Here is a 16716-nt window from a genome sequence, read left to right on the forward strand (position 1 = left end):
AGTGAGATTGTGAGAGATTGTAAACTATTTTATTCTCATAATCTAGAGAAGGTATTTTTCTTCACCACCACAGAATTATTCTTGTATTCTTGTTATTTTCTTCTTAACCCACCTTTGAGAATTCCACGATCAAAGGTGCTCGCACGGCGATTCGTATCATAATCCTTCTAAGTTATACCTGAACTTGAGGATTAAATCATAATAGAAAATACAGTGTTACCTCTATGGTACAAAAACCCTAAAACCCGTCTCACCAAAAATCTCCAACTCCCACGGAGAAACTAACACCATGCCCTTGACGGCGTCGTCGTTCTAAAGATAATGGCTTTTAAATCACTACAATTGGACAACCGAGCAATCCGAAATATGAACTTCTCTCTCTTCTCGGATTACTGTAGCATCAGGTTACTGTTCATCCAAAAAACAAAAAACAGGTTTTCATATATAGAGTTCTCCAAACATATTCATATTTCAAATAGATCATAAAAATTCTCTTCTGGATAGAGTTCTAATTCATGTGGACTGTGGGCCTTATCTTGGGCTGGACCCACAACATATTTATCTTCAAAATCTTATGTTCAGATTGATCATAGTCTTTGTACTAGCTAAATGTCACATTATATATGAATATATACACTATATCCTTCCTCTATTAGCATTGAGTTTTAGTTGGTTGAGCAATGCTTTAGTGGGTCTTTAGTTTTAAATTTCATTTTAAACACTAAAACTTAGTTACATCTCATTAAAAACTTGGAATAATTGGCTGAAGTCTTTTCATGCCTTTTTAAGGGGTTTTTTGGTTCATTTCTCATATATTGGAAAATACAATTCCGTGTAAAGAAACCCAAGTTTTGGGTTTTTCAAACTTTTCTAAGAAATAGATTGTTTGGTTTTGGTCCACACATAAAATATGATAGGAAACCAATGTATGTACTTTTCTTATGCTTGGTTGGTATGAAAAAAAAGAAAAACTTTTGTTGATGAGATATTTTCTACTTTTCTTATATTTGGTTGGTATTGAAGTGTGTAGAAAAAAGTATATACGGTCACAATGGTATGTTTACCCCTACTAAAGATAAATTTATTTATGATCGTTATGGAAGGTAATCTTACCTAAATAAAAATGCGGATGTAACATGAATAAATAGTAAATAACCAAATTTATTATAAATATCTGTTTGACATAAAAAATTATACGAAACTTGGAATAATATGATTAATTGCTATGAACTACGTACCTAATTTGACATGAAATATACCTGTTTGACATGAAAAAAATCACACGAAACCTGTTCGATGTGAAAAAAAACAAATAAAACCTGTAATAACCTAATTACTCATAATTTTATGAAATACGTATCTGAATTAGCAAAAAATTCTTATGAAACCTGTAAAAAAACATATAACAATCTGATTAGTCATAAATATGTATATGACATGGCAAATCGCATCAAACTTAGAAATACCAAATAATGTACGTAATGGAGACTGAGTAGTTGAGTCAACTATCAAAAACAAAACTAGTTAGGTTTCAAAACTACGAGTGCTTCAAAACCATGAACAATACCAGTAGAAAATTTATTGATTCAAATAAATATTGTCAGATTCAACCTCCAACCACCAAGTAAACATACCGGTCTATATATATCTACAAAATGTAATGTTTGCATACCAAATTCTAACCAGAAAAAACTATGAATAAGAAAAGTAGAGATATTGGTGAATCTTCATCTGCACCATCATCAATGGTAAAAATATTTAAATTTTTTATGATAAACAATGGAGCTGTTTATTCTAATGTCAATTTACTATGTTTTTTATTAGCATGGAAGGAACACTAAGCATAAACAAACCTTTGAAGAATGGATTGCCTATACGGATGCAGATCGAGAGCAAGATGAAATGTGGGATATCATGGAATTAGCTAAAATTATGCTAAGAGCTAATGCTGTAAAAGTTATAGTCCGAAACGAAAATTGGAAGTGCTCTTGGTGCAAAGATATACCCAACACTTTTTTGCAACAAAAATGAACTCCTAACACATGCCCATGAAGTAGGTTACAACGAAGCTGTTGCCAATCTGAGTAAGAAATGTATTGAAGAGCATCGTGGTCTAGAAATCTATTTAAAATTATTAAAATGAAAGCCTAAATATGTACTACTTTGTTATTATCGTGTACTACTTTTATCATTTATGCATGTTAATGAACTTTATATGCAAAAAAATATTTAAAATTATTTCTTGACATCACATAAAATAAACCATCCACATGTATATGTAAATTATGGATGAGGGCTCAGAACTTGGTCAATATCATCATTATTAGCTATCCAGTGCAATATTAATAAATATTATTGGTTGCTAATCTTAGAAAATTTAACAATTATCATAGCCTAAAAGTAAAAAAGTCACCAATGTAAATATTGCTGAAGAATTAAGATCTACTTCGCTCGTCAGCCCTAAAAAACCTGAGGCTAGCCAAACTCGTCAGTCCTGTAAACTCTTGGTATTATAATCAAATACCTTAATAACCCACAACAATAGCCATCCAATATAACGTGTGCACATTGTAGGTTGCTTGCATCTTAAAAAATTTAATCAGTTGTCATGTATATGGTGACTTATAAAGTTCCTGCAATCATAAGTTCAATGTAAAAGTTAGTATTCTATAATATTCACATCATGGAAGGTAAATATTACAATATGGAGGCATAAAAATATTTAATATATATTACAATAATATATTCCATCATCATAATATTCCACAAACACAAAAATAACATCCCCAAGAGTAGTTCCCTAAATTAAGCAAGACTAGTCTTTCACCAAAAGTGAGTGGATTTAACAAGTATGTTAGAAGTGAGAATCACAAACTACCACGTACACCCATATTCTATTCGTCTTCAACCCTCTTTATTGAGAAATGCATCAATCATCTTTTTTTGACCAACCAGAGATATGCCCATAAATAGTCTTGATTCGTGCTCATTCAAAAAGAGAAGACGATAGTATGTATCTAGCTTTTCAACACTAAAGTCCTACAAATGAGCATATAGGACCGTGGATAACTTTTCGGTCCAATGCATATTTACACACTTCATATTTGCGCTAAATATATCTATCTTATCCATTATTTTTGCCTGAGCTCATTATCTAGGTTGGTCCTACGAGCCTTTCCCTTAGCAACACATGACTTTTCCTTAGAACTTGATGTGGCGAGTGCTTTCTTAGGCGGAGGAGTGTCATCATTATCTAAAATATATACTTGAGGGGATTGAGAGGTAGGCAAAGGTGAGTCAGCATCATCTCCAAGATTTATGGACTCGCTACGACTAAAGTTTTCCAAGCATCGTAGCAAAATCCCCCCTAGCTTGATCATCCCCGATGATGAGTGCAAGATCATCATAATGATGGTTTATTAACGTATTGTCTAATCTTAGCATTATTAATCTCTTGTCCTGAAAAGTATAGGTGAATTAATTTAATGAAAATAAGAAAATGAGATAATTAGTTAATGAAAATGCAACAAGAATTTATTTACCTCAATTCACCTATCCAAACATTCAGGATTCATGATGATAGTCTTGGTGTTATCATCCTATCCGGTACCACTAAGATTACAATAAGTTTTCATATCATGAAATTTTGTACGTAAAGTTTTGTTGCAGTGCATGACGTTATCCCACTTAAATATTGTGTTAAACTTTTTGTTAATATGTTGGGAAACCATATGATAAGCGGTTCTCTTAAAGCTTTTGTTGGGCTTGTAATCCTTTCTTACCAAGTTAGTAAAAAATGGAATGAGCTCATCATCATAATAGGAATCCTAAAACAAATGTTTGTTCCCTTAAGAACCACTAGTCTCACTATTTTTTTTCTTTGTTGAGGTGTTTTTCCTCTTCTTTTTTTGGATTTGGTGATGTTTCTTCCCCTTCTTCTATGAGCACCCGTTTGAAACCTGCTTCGGGAGTTGAGTCATAACCACTAGTGAGAGAAAGTTGTAACCCACTAATATTAGGACTATGAAGTTGTGGAGGAAAAGAAGAAGAACTTAGCATGTTCATAAATGAACCCAAAGGATGGTGCATCAGGAAGTAACTGCCATATGGAATGACATGTTGGGAAATACATGAGGTAGTTGTCCAAAGTATGACTGTTGAAATGAAAAATACCCACTATCGCCTTAATGCTTAGACTGAGGGGGTTGAGGTGATGGAGGTTGAGATGGAACTACACCCTTGCCTTTATGATTATCTCTCCCACTTAATGATGTATTATCAGTCATTAGTAATTAAATAGAGAGAGTTAGATATTATATAATTTACAAAATAAGCAAAACATGAATACATGAATGAAAAGCAAAATATAATAACTGGAAGAAGTAAAACATGAATACTTGAATGAAAAGCAAAATATAATAATTGAAAAAAGCAAAACATAGAGTTAAAGGTACATACATGAGCATAAATAGTACAACAAATATAAAAATTAAGTCTCTGTGGTTACACAATGATTATACTTATCGCAGTAGTTCACCCACATCGCCCAAGCAATATCATCCCTAAAAGTCTTCCACTCATTTCTTGATTTAGTTTGCTCTTTTTGGGTTTGAGTTTAAGTAAAATTAACTAAATTATTGCTATTCTCATTTGTCAACTCACCTCAATATCTTTATTAAATTTAGACTCGTTAAGTAGTTCATCACTTGGATCCACAGTTGCAATAAAATTATGAAGTACCGTGCATGTCAATACGATATCTAATTGTGTAGGAAATGGGTAATGCGGTTTAGCAGATAAAATTTTAAAACGATTCTTCATTGTACCAAATGCATATTCAATCTTAGACCTCAAAGAAAAATGACTTAGATTGAATAATTCACTTCTATTCTAAGGGGTTTTACCCGAATGTTCTTTCAAATGATATCGAACACCTCGATATGGAGAGATAAAACCTGACGTGATGGGGTACCTAGCATCACACAGGTAGTATTTACCTATAATTTTATTAATAAAATTGTTAAGGAAGCCAAGTTTTCATATTAAAATTAAAATGTTTTTAAGTTAATTTTTATATAATTACCATCATAGACTTTTAATCCATGTGGTTGTGGCTAGATAACACATCCTGGAGAATCCTATAATCATTTACAAACTCCTCCTAACCTGCTAAGATATATGTGAATAGTTTGTATAGGGTGCAAGCTGTAAACACATTCTGTGTAACACCTTTGCGGCCTCAAAATCATGCAACAAGATTAATCAGAAGCATTGCATCAACATAAGTCACATCTATCATACCAATGCAATCCTAAAATACGTGTATCACATTACTAAGTTAACATTTATTTTTATTGATTATACATGTAACTGTACTTAAAGTGTAGATATACCTTAACATAAGGATAGTATAGCGGGTTGTTAATGATCTCTTAGAGAATGTCATGGGGGCTTCTCTCATGTAGCGTCCACGCAGACAAATAATTTTTTGTAATACCTTATTGAAATATCTACTGACTATCTCCCCTGATCTTATAAAATGAGATCCCACAATGCGATTTTTAGATTTATGACCTAAAATGTTCAGTGTCATAATAAGTTATTCTTCCACTGTAACATTCCTTGAGTCTTTTAGTAGCCCATTGTTCCTCATTATATTTTCTAGTTTAACAAAAGCACTACTCTACATTCTAATGTAGTTTACACAATTATCACTAAAATCATTATAAATACGCTCTCAGTGTTCAATCCTAGTCCTCTCTTGTTTTTTCTCGCTTGGACCACTACAAATTGATTTACGTCAAGCTTGCATTCTCCTTATGAATGTAAACATTATAACTAAAATAGATAGTGCAACACCTTGAACCATATTAACAACACTTTGTTCATCGATACAATCCCCATCACCATCCATCTATGATGCAAACATCAAATTAAAATAATTAATATAGCTAGCAAGCATCCATATGCAATGTTAATAATCAAAACTTCTATCAATTAAAAACAAAGAACTTAATTTTGTCTTATGTTTTAATGCATAACTCAAGAGATACGTAGACACCATTTATATCAAGATTGTGATGATAGAAATATTACTGTTTCTGAGCAAGTATGAAAAGTTTTGAAAGTAATGTCGTCTTTATGCACAACTTCTTTACCATTTCTTCTATTGATACGTGTTTTATCATGTCTTATATCCTATATACTCATATACAGTTCATAGGGTCTAATTTAAATCATTATTTTTATTGTACAAAAATAATGGAAAGACCAGGAGTACTTTAATTACAATTAGTTTTCAAATGATTATAATTCATTCCTAATCTTTTACCAATCTTCCAATGATTTGTATATGATTTTCATTTTTTTTAAAACAAATAATAATCATTCACTAAACTATAAAAAGTTGCGGCTGAAATCCTCTAGTTTTTTTATGGTGAAGAAGATCCAAAATCTTATTAAGAATTTATTTCTGGTGGTCTCATGTTTATGAGCTTACTCCCTGATCTTATTATGATGATTACAAACAATTCTTAATATTGTTTATCTAGTGTTTGTGATTTCTTATTAGGTATTCTAGATAAACAATGTGTTGGAGATTGGATAGAATCGCACATTCACGATCATATTCATTGGAGGATGAAAGGAATAGTGGAGTGAAGCAATACATTTCAAGTCAAGATCCAAGATCAAGCTTCATCCGCAAAGTTTATCAAGAAGAGCTTATTGAAGACCAACTGTTTGGGTACAATTAGTTTAGGTTTTATACTTGTGTGTAGACACTTTAAAGCTCAATATCATATACACACACATTTTATTGGTTTCATTGTATATATATGTAGTCATATTTGGTTTTTGGTTTTATCTACAAAAAAAGTTTTTACAAATAAATTCCAAAAATTGTTTATATATGTTTATTTTCAATGTGGCTAAGTTGTTTTGGTTTAGCTTCATAGATATGAAACAATAGTTATATTCATATACACATTCTTTTTTTTTTCATATTCTATTATATTGGAAATATATTGTGTTTTTGGTTTATAGACTTAAGAACAATAGTTTATACATTTTATCAAGTTTACAAAGCCACACAAGAGTTTTCAAATCTTTAGTTTATGTCAAAACATCAAATTTCAAATATTTCACATTTTCATGTTTTGGACATTTTTACAAAATGAAGAGATTTCTCATTTGGGAGATACAATTTGAAAAATTCTTTTTATAACATGTTCATTATGATGTTACAAGCATTTCCTAAATTTTTATATTTTTCTAAATTTGTTTGTCATTTTTTAAATCAAGTTTAAAAATCAGCATTTTTGTTTTAAACCTGTGTATCTGAAATATCCGTTCGCGGTCGATCGGATTGGTGCGGCGTCGACCACCTGAAGTCCAGAGACTTTGCTCTGTTCTTCAGCCTTTCCCGGTTGACCGGCTATGGCTCTGCGGTCAACCGCTAATGTTACCGTTGCACAGTAACGACTAGTTTTCAACTTTTGTTTTTAGTGGGATTTTGGGGTCTTCTTGGGTTGTTTTCTTCTACCCTATATATACCTCATTGCATTTATCATTCCCACCTACCTAAGAGAGTTTCTAAACAAGTTTTAAAGTATGGTTTTAAGTGCATTTAAGTGTTTGTTTACAAAATTAGTTTTGTGAAAATTGTTTTACAAGAAGAAGAGATCAACTTGGGTTTGAGCTTTCAATTTCACATCTCCATCTCTCTTGTCTTAGAGAAGTTTTCCTTAAACTCAATCTCTAGCTAATTATTATTTTGATTATAATTCCACAAGCTAGATTTTACATTGAGTTTATATTTATTTTGATTTATTCTCTTTGTTACACACACCCACTTGAGCTTTTAGTATTTTCATACATAGTATATTTAGGGTTGTGAGATTGTAACATAAAGTTGAGCTTAATTGAGTTCTCACCTTGTATAGAAAATATTCATTTGTTGTTGAGCTAATTTGTGAGGTCACATTGTATGGCACAAGTACACCAAGAAGAGTGTAGAGGTGATAGATATGGTTGGTCCCAAGAGGAGTGACATCGGTAGTAAAGCCTAGTGAGAGATAGTAATTCCGAGCACTTGAGGAAGACACGTGAGAGGCGAACACTTGAGGTGGTAGTTGTGTAGTCACTTTATGAGTGATTGTGAACGTTGAAAACCGATATTGTGTGGTGTAAATATTTTTGGGTGAGCATCGAAAAGCGGGTGTGATAGTGGATTTCTCTCCGGGACTGGAGAGCGGAGACGTAGGACGGAAGGTCCGAACTCCGTGATCATTTGCTTGTGTTTAAGGTTGCTTTGGCATTTTATTTGTGCTTAGGATTCATTATATTCTTGTCCACTATCTTGTTTATATTACTTTGTGTTTATATCATCCATAGCTTCATATCCTTACATATTAAGTGTTGCAAATCTAATTTGCTAGGATATTTGTTAATTAGATTTAATTGGCATTAAATCGGATTAGATTAGCATAAACCATATTCACCCCCTCTAGGATTCTTTCCTAGTGGCATTAGGGTCTAACAATTAGTATCAGAGCTTGGTACCCTTTGATTAGAAGTTTAACCGCCTAGAATCAAAGATCCTCACTTTAATTTTGCTAATCTAGTTTTGAGATTATTTTTTGTATTTTGATTGCATAATATATTATGGATATGCATGGTGTGTCTAGTCTAGGCTATGCCATTAATGTTTCTCATTGTTTAGTAATTTCCCCTATGCTCAATGGTGTATTAGATTTAAGCTTTTTGTTAGATCTAAACATTTTGATTTGTAAAAAATTATTGATTGTGCTTACATTATACCCACTATGGAGAAATCCAAATGGAGTGATAAAGATAAAAGAATGTTTACAATGAATAAGCTTTCGTTAGAATTTTTGCAAAATACCTTTGATTCATCACTTTCTAACAAGCTTGATTCATTTGATAGTGCTTACAAATTGTGAAAATTCATAGAAGTACATCAAGAGAACTTGAAGGAAATCCAATAAGCTTTGGTGGCTTCCTCTTTAAGTTCATGTGGAGCCTCATCGTGCACACTCCCACTAGGCGATAGCCCTACTGTGGTAAGCGATTCCGATTCCGATTCCGAAAGTGAATTAACTATTGATAAACTCGCTTGTGCCTATGAGAGATTAATGCATGCCTATACTAAGTTGCATAATAACTTTATTGATTTAAAAAGCAAGCATGTTAGTTTAAAATCTGATCATGAGCTGCTAGCTTCCAAATTTGATATCATTACTAAAGAAAATGTTTCACTTAAAGAAAACAATGATATTTTAAATTTGGAAATTAAAAAATTAATACCATCTATTGCTAGTTTAACTCATGAGAAGATTGATGCCATATTAGAAGTAGAAAATATTAGAAATGAATTTGATTCAGTTAAAAATGATCACGCTCTTTCTACTTCTAGTGTCAATACATATGCACCTAATAATAAATTGAATCATGTTAATCATCGTATATCATCTCTTGATTCTACTCTAAAAACATGTATTGTTAAAAATGATAAGCTTATGAACTTATGTGCAAAGTTCCATGTTAACACTTCCAAATCAAACACCCACTATGCACACATGTATAGTAAAATTTATAAGTGTTTCATTTGAGGCCAAAAAAACCATTTAGCTAAATTTTGCTATGATGCACACAAACCTAGGAATGCTAATATTCCTTATGCATCTCATATAGCTTCATCATCATGCACACATAACATTTACATGCTCATTCTCACAAAATTCTTCATAAGCAGGTTAATGTGTATCATTATGATTTTTGTTGTAGAGTTGGTCACTTAGCTAAGTTTTGTTTTGATTTACGAAAAGCTTCTAAATCGTAAAATATTTTAAGTGGACCAACCTTGTTTCAAAATATTTCTAATTTGCAAAATAAATTTATAAGACCATCTATTTTTGCAAATGAATCACGTGCACAAGTTTATGATCAACAAAAATAAATGAGCCTCTTTCATTGCACTTATTATAATCGGAAGGGTCATTTGAACAATTATTCCTATGACCGGATTAGTGCACCATATACGACCAAATGGGTTCATAACCCAAGGGCCTTGAGCTTAAATGATAGAGGTCATGTCCCTAAGTTTTTCGGCACCAAAAATTCTTGGGTGCCAAAATAAAATTAATTATGTTTAAGATTTTAGAATTTTATTTATTTTAATATATATATATATATATATTTTGTACTCTTGAATTCATTGTAAATCACTTATATGATGATACTTATGTGTTTGTGCTTATGGATCATCTATTTGTGTTTTGTAATATATTCTATGTGTGGTTTGATCAAGTTTTACAAATCAGATTTCCTTTATTGATCAAACATCACTTTTGAGATTCCACTTGATTTGTGATTTCATTAGTTTGATTTGTTTTCATTTGAAAACATTTTTGCATGGTTCTCATGTTCTTTTTTTTTTGATTTTATAAATCTATTTTTATACATGGTTTTTAGGTTTGTGTTTTGAGACACACTATTTCATAATGACATACCAATATGTGTTCTCATTTCCTTTATATGTGAGTTCTTAGCATGTTTTTTTATTTATGCTTGCTCATATGTTTTGCCTTGCATTTCATTGCATATATCCATAAGGCATGTTGATAAGGGAGCATTCCCTATTTTTATTATTTGTTTTCATACTCACCGTGCTTATAGGTAGGGGAGCCTTCGCTCTCTTTATTTCTTTGTTTCTCCCATTTTTGATGTTGCCAAAGGGGGGAGAAACAAGTGGATTTGTGAGTATATTTATGAGTATTGTGCTTTATTGTATATTTTAGATACTCTTTGTGTAGATTGTTTGTCATCATCAAAAAGAAGGAGATTGTTGGCCTCATGTTTATGAGCCTACTCTCTAATCTTATTTTGATGATTAAAAATAATTCCTAATATGGTTTGTCTCGTGTTTGTGATTTCTTATTAGGTATTCTAGATAATCAATATATTAGAGGTTGGATAGAATCGAGCATTCATGATCATATCCATTAGAGGATGGAAGGAATAGTGAAGTGAAGCAATACATTTCAAGTCAAGATCCAAGATCAAGCTTCATCCGCAAAGTTTACCAAGAAGAGCTTATTGAAGACCAATTGCTTGAGTATAATTAGTTTAGGTTTTATACTTGTGTGTAGATACTTTAAACCTTAATATCATATACAAACACATTTTATTGGTTTCTATGTACACACACACACACACACACACACACACACACACACACACACACACACACAGTGTATACACACACACACACACACACACACACACACACACACACACACACACACACAATTTTGGTTTTTGGTTTTATCCACAAACAAAGTTTTTACAAATAAATTCCAAAAATTGTTTATATATGTTTATTTTTAATGTGGATAAGTTGTTTTGGTTTAGCTTCATAGATATGAAACAATAGTTATACTCATATACACATTCTTTTGTTTCATATTCTGTTATATTTGGAAATATATTATGTTTTTGGTTTATAGACTTAAGAACAATAGTTTATACCTTTTATAAGGTCTATAAAGCTACACGAGAGTTTTCAAAACTTTAGTTTATGTCGAAACATCAAATTTCAAATATATCACATTTTCATGTCTTGGATATTTTGCAAAATAAAGACATTTCTCATTTGGGAGATGCAATTTGAAAAATTCTTTTTATAACATGTTCATTATCATGTTTACAAGTATTCTTCAAAGTTTTACATTTTTCTGAATTTGTTTATCATTTTTTAAATCAAGTTTAAAAATCAACATTTTTGTTTTAAACCAGTGTATCTGCAATATCAGTTCACGATCGACCGGATTGGTCACGGCGGTCGACCGTATGAAGTCCAGAGACTTTGCTCTGTTCTTCAGTCTTTCGTGGTCGACCGACAATGACTCTATAGTCGACCGCTAATGTTACCGTTGTACAGTAACGACTAGTTTCTAGCTTTTGTTTTTAGTAGGATTTTAGGGTTTTCTTGGGTTGTTTTCTTCTGCCCTATATATACCCCATTGCATTTATCATTCCCACCTACCTAAGAGAGTTTCTAAACAAGTTTTAAAGTGTGGTTTAAGTGTGTTTAAGTATTTGTTTACAAAATTGGTTTTGTGAAGATTTTTTCACAAGAAGAGGAGATCAACTTGGGTTTGAGCTTTCAATTTCACATCACCATCTCTCTTGTCTTAGAAAAGTTTTTCTTAAACTCAGTCTCTAGCTAATTATTGTTTTGATTATAATTCCATAAGCTAGATTTTACATTGAGTTTATATTTATTTTGATTTATTCTCTTTGTTACACACACCCACTTGAGCTTTTAGTATTTTCATACATAGTATATTTAGGGTTGTGAAATTGTAATATAGAGTTGGGCTTAATTGAGTTCTCACCTTGTATAGAGAACATTTATTTGTTGTTGAGCTAATTTGTGAGGTCACATTGTATGGCACAAGTACACCAAGAAGAGTGTAGAGGTGAGAGATATGGTTGGTCCCAAGAGGAGTGACATCGGTAGTAAAGCCTAGTGAGAGATAGTAATTCCGAGCACTTGAGGAAGACACGTGAGAGGCGAACACTTGAGGTGGTAGTTGTGTAGTCACTTTATGAGTGATTATGAACGTTGATCGGTGAGTGTTAAAAACCAATATTGTGTGGTGTAAACATTTTCGGGTGAGCGTCAAAAATCCGGTGTGATATTGGATTTCTCCCCGAGAGTGGGGAGCGGAGATGTAGAACGGAAGGTTCGAACTCTGTGATCATTTGCTTGTGTTTGAGGTTGTTTTGGCGTTTCATTTGTGCTTAGTGTTCATTACATTCTTGACGCCATTGTCAATTGCTCTTTGTTTATATTGTCCACTATCTTGTTTATATTACTTTTTGTTTATATCACCCTTAGCTTCATATCCTTTCATATTAAGTGTTGCATATCTAATTTGCTAGGATATTTGTTAATTAGATTTAATTGGTATTAAATCGGATTAGATTAACATAAACCCTATTCACCCACCCTCTAGGCTTCTTTATTGGTGGTATTAGGGTCTAACAATTTATTTTTAAGATAAAATTGCAGTATAATCCCTCTCATCGATGTATTTAGTAGCATTTATATACCTCCCAATTGGATTATTAACGTTACCTACACTTTATTCTTCTCAAAATGTTAATTTCAGGAACAATAAGCGAATAACTCTGTTTACTTTTAGTAGCATATATATCCCTCTCATCGATGTATTCGTGTAGACAACTTAAACGAAACACCAAAAAAGTCTTCAGGGGGGGTAGTCACCTAGAACTTAAAATTAGAACTGAGATAATCTGTGGGATAAAATTTTAGGGTGTTAGTCATATAGAATAAAAACTAGAACAAAATTTTACAGCGTTAGTCAAGTAGAACTCTAACAAAACTAGAATTAGGAAAATGGTACAAAATTATCCCACTTTTTTGTTTTCCTATACAAAAATGAGAGTTCTAGTCTCTCAATTTATTTTAAGTTTTGCTTGGAACTATGTGGTAAAAAACTAGAACTCATATTTATTTTGTTATTTTTTATTTTTTATATTTCTTTTTTTCTTTACTTCTTTCCTATTATGGTTATCACCATCATTAGACTATCATTATAATAATAATTATAAATATCTTATAATCTAACTAAAAATTATTTAATAGTAAAAAATATTTTTGTAAGCAATTATCAATCAATATTAGTAAGTTTAAAATACATAAATAGTATTTATATCTTCAAAATACATAAATATATATTTCATGATTATAAAAATTTATCCCATGTTATTTATCAAAATATCTCGCTTCACAAAATTGTTCCTATTTATCCCACTAAAATAACAAATTTGTTTACTTTTGAAACAGATAAAAAAAATATATTGTCAACTATTACTATAATAATGAGGATTATATGATTCGTGCTAATGACTAATCTATCATTCATGAGTTAAAATGTTTAAAGGCCTAGAATAATTCTAAAAAAATACAACATCCAAATTTTATCATAATATTTCTAAAATGAGAAGAAACCCTACCTTAGATCGCCTTTATAGCAAGATTCAACAAAAAATTTAGCAAAAAATTCAGCAAAAAAACGAAATTTTCCCAATAAAGGCGTTGCCTTTTTAGCAAGATCTAGAAAAAAAAATATGAATTTGAGGACCCAAGGCTTGATAAATCAAGCACAAAATCAACACTTTAGAACTCCCGCAGGCATCGGCGAAGAATCACGGCACGAATAGTGAAAAAACGAGGGAAAGCGGTAGTAACCCTAGCCCTCAACAAGTTTTCCCCAAATAAACCACAGATCTGACAATAGTACAGATTTTTGGTGATTTTACACTAACTTCCTCTCATTTTCGAAGGAAATGGGGGAAAGACAAAGAGTTGAGGTGGAGGGGATTTCCGCGGCTGGAGGGACGAGGAGAAGAAGCGAACCAAAGCAGAGAAAAGAAAACCCTAGAATGAGTTTTGTCGAGTGGCCATGTTGTCAGGAGAAGGAAACGGGTTTTCGGGGTCTTTTAAAGTGAACTAAACACACCCTAAGGGCTTGTTTGGATTGAGGGGAATGAGGGTGAATGGAAGTTAGGGGAACCATTCACCACCATTCACCTTGTTTGGGAACACTTAGGAGGTGAAGTTAATTCACCCTAGTTCCCCTTGGTTCACCCCCTAATAGTATAAAATTTGTTACCCCCCAAATTGGGGTGTAACCAAGGGGAATGGAACTCCCTTCCCTTCCCTTCCCTTCCCTTCTCTCAGTTTCCCTTAACTTCCCTTCACCCCCTACAAATTCAAACAGGCCCTAAAATAAAACATTGGAGTAAATAGGGAGACAATTATAGCTGTAGAAAAAATCATATAGAGAACTTTCGGCAAAAATTCATATAGATAGGAACAAGAAGCTTCTCTATGTCCAAACATCAATTTTCAAGTAGATGATTGCTCAAGTTTTTGTTATTTTCTGTTGATTTACTGATTATCTATTCTTTTTTTGGGATTAATTTCTTGTTTGCATGAGTTACAGGCCTTCCTTGCCTTCCTCCATATAATTTTCTATAGAATGCCCTATAAAAATAGAAAATAAGTCATATGAGAATATTCCTTATAGAAGTGGAGTATTTTACGTTTATTAGAACATGCATAAATAACATAGATGTTTGTACCATTCATGAATAGGTAGAGAGTTAGCTTATAGCTGTTAACTATTTATAGTAATGGTAAGCGATCAAATCGAATCAAATACAAATGTGTTTATATTTGTACTTATTTAAAATTATCAAATTCGGACCTGAAATCGAATATCAATATCTGGAGTTTATCGAATTCAAACTCGAATGCCCGATATTTGACAAATTTCATGAATATTTATGGAATATCGAGGTATATTTATTTAGCTGAAGAATTTGATTTTTAAATAGTATTTAAATTTATTAAAAATTTTATTCATTAATAATTATGATGCATATATATTTAATTCAAACATTTCATTAGAAAACTAATTTAAGATTCTTTAATTCTCTCAAAATTAGTATATAAAGTTACCCACCGCGAGTGATTCGATCGGTTGGGAGGTTTCAATATGGCTCTTACAGTCTTGGTTCAATTCCTAGTTGGGGTTTAGAAAAAAAAGTGACGTAGCGTGGGAAGTGTAGCCTCAGAATCCACCAAGGACAATCTTCGAATCCACGAAGTAAATATTAAAGGAAAAAAAATAAAATTTTCTTAATTAAAAGTTATGCCTCTAGGGCTTACAAGACTATACTTAAATAGAAAAAGGAACAAAACTCTTACAAGTACTCAAACACCTACAAGGACTCAAACTTTACAAAAAATAATAAAAGAATTCCTAAAATATTAAAAACTCCTAAAAGACTCCTTATGACTAGGAAAGTCCACCGGTCAAATCTGAGATGAAATCGAATTTGTTTCCTAATCAATACAGACTCCTAAAATATTACAGAAAATATTAAAAACGGACAAAAATGCATAAATCTTTCAAACCGTAAGGAATTTGGCGAAACAGAAAAAGCAAACCAAACCCTTAAGGGTAGGTTTGGATGGGTCCGTCTCGTCGAGATAGTCGATTTTCATATATAATTTGTTCAATTCCGACGTACGGTTTGAAAGTTATGGCCGTTTCTTCATAGCAAATTATTTTCCTCGAACGGGCCCGCGTTTGAGCTTGAGACAGTCCTACTTTGACATAAATATGTCTGTCGTGTGTTCTACATCAAAAAGTATATAGAACTTAAGTAGAAATAAAAAATGGGTCTAAAATATAACATCATGTGCGTAATTATGCAAATTAGAAGGGACCAAATTTTAAACAAATATTTAATAAGCTAACAAATGGAATGCAAACCTAGTTAAATTGTATTCATCAATAAATTCAAATACCAAATAAAATATAATTGACTAGTTGCTTGAACAATTAACGAACTATTTTGTTAATTATTTGATTCTCTTCCACTCCTAACTTTTTATGGTGCAAACCACCCCACCCCTTGTAAGAATAACTAGATGTTATTCACAGAAATTCAAATACCAAATAAAATATAATTGACTAGTTGCTTGAACAATTAACGAACTATTTTGTTAATTATTTGATTCTCTTCCACTCCTAACTTTTTATGGTGCAAACCACCCCACCCCTTGTAAGAATAACTAGATGTTATTCACAG

Source organism: Asparagus officinalis, chromosome 7 (assembly GCF_001876935.1).
Source record: "Asparagus officinalis chromosome 7, Aspof.V1, whole genome shotgun sequence".
In the NCBI taxonomy this organism is placed as follows: domain Eukaryota; kingdom Viridiplantae; phylum Streptophyta; class Magnoliopsida; order Asparagales; family Asparagaceae; genus Asparagus; species Asparagus officinalis.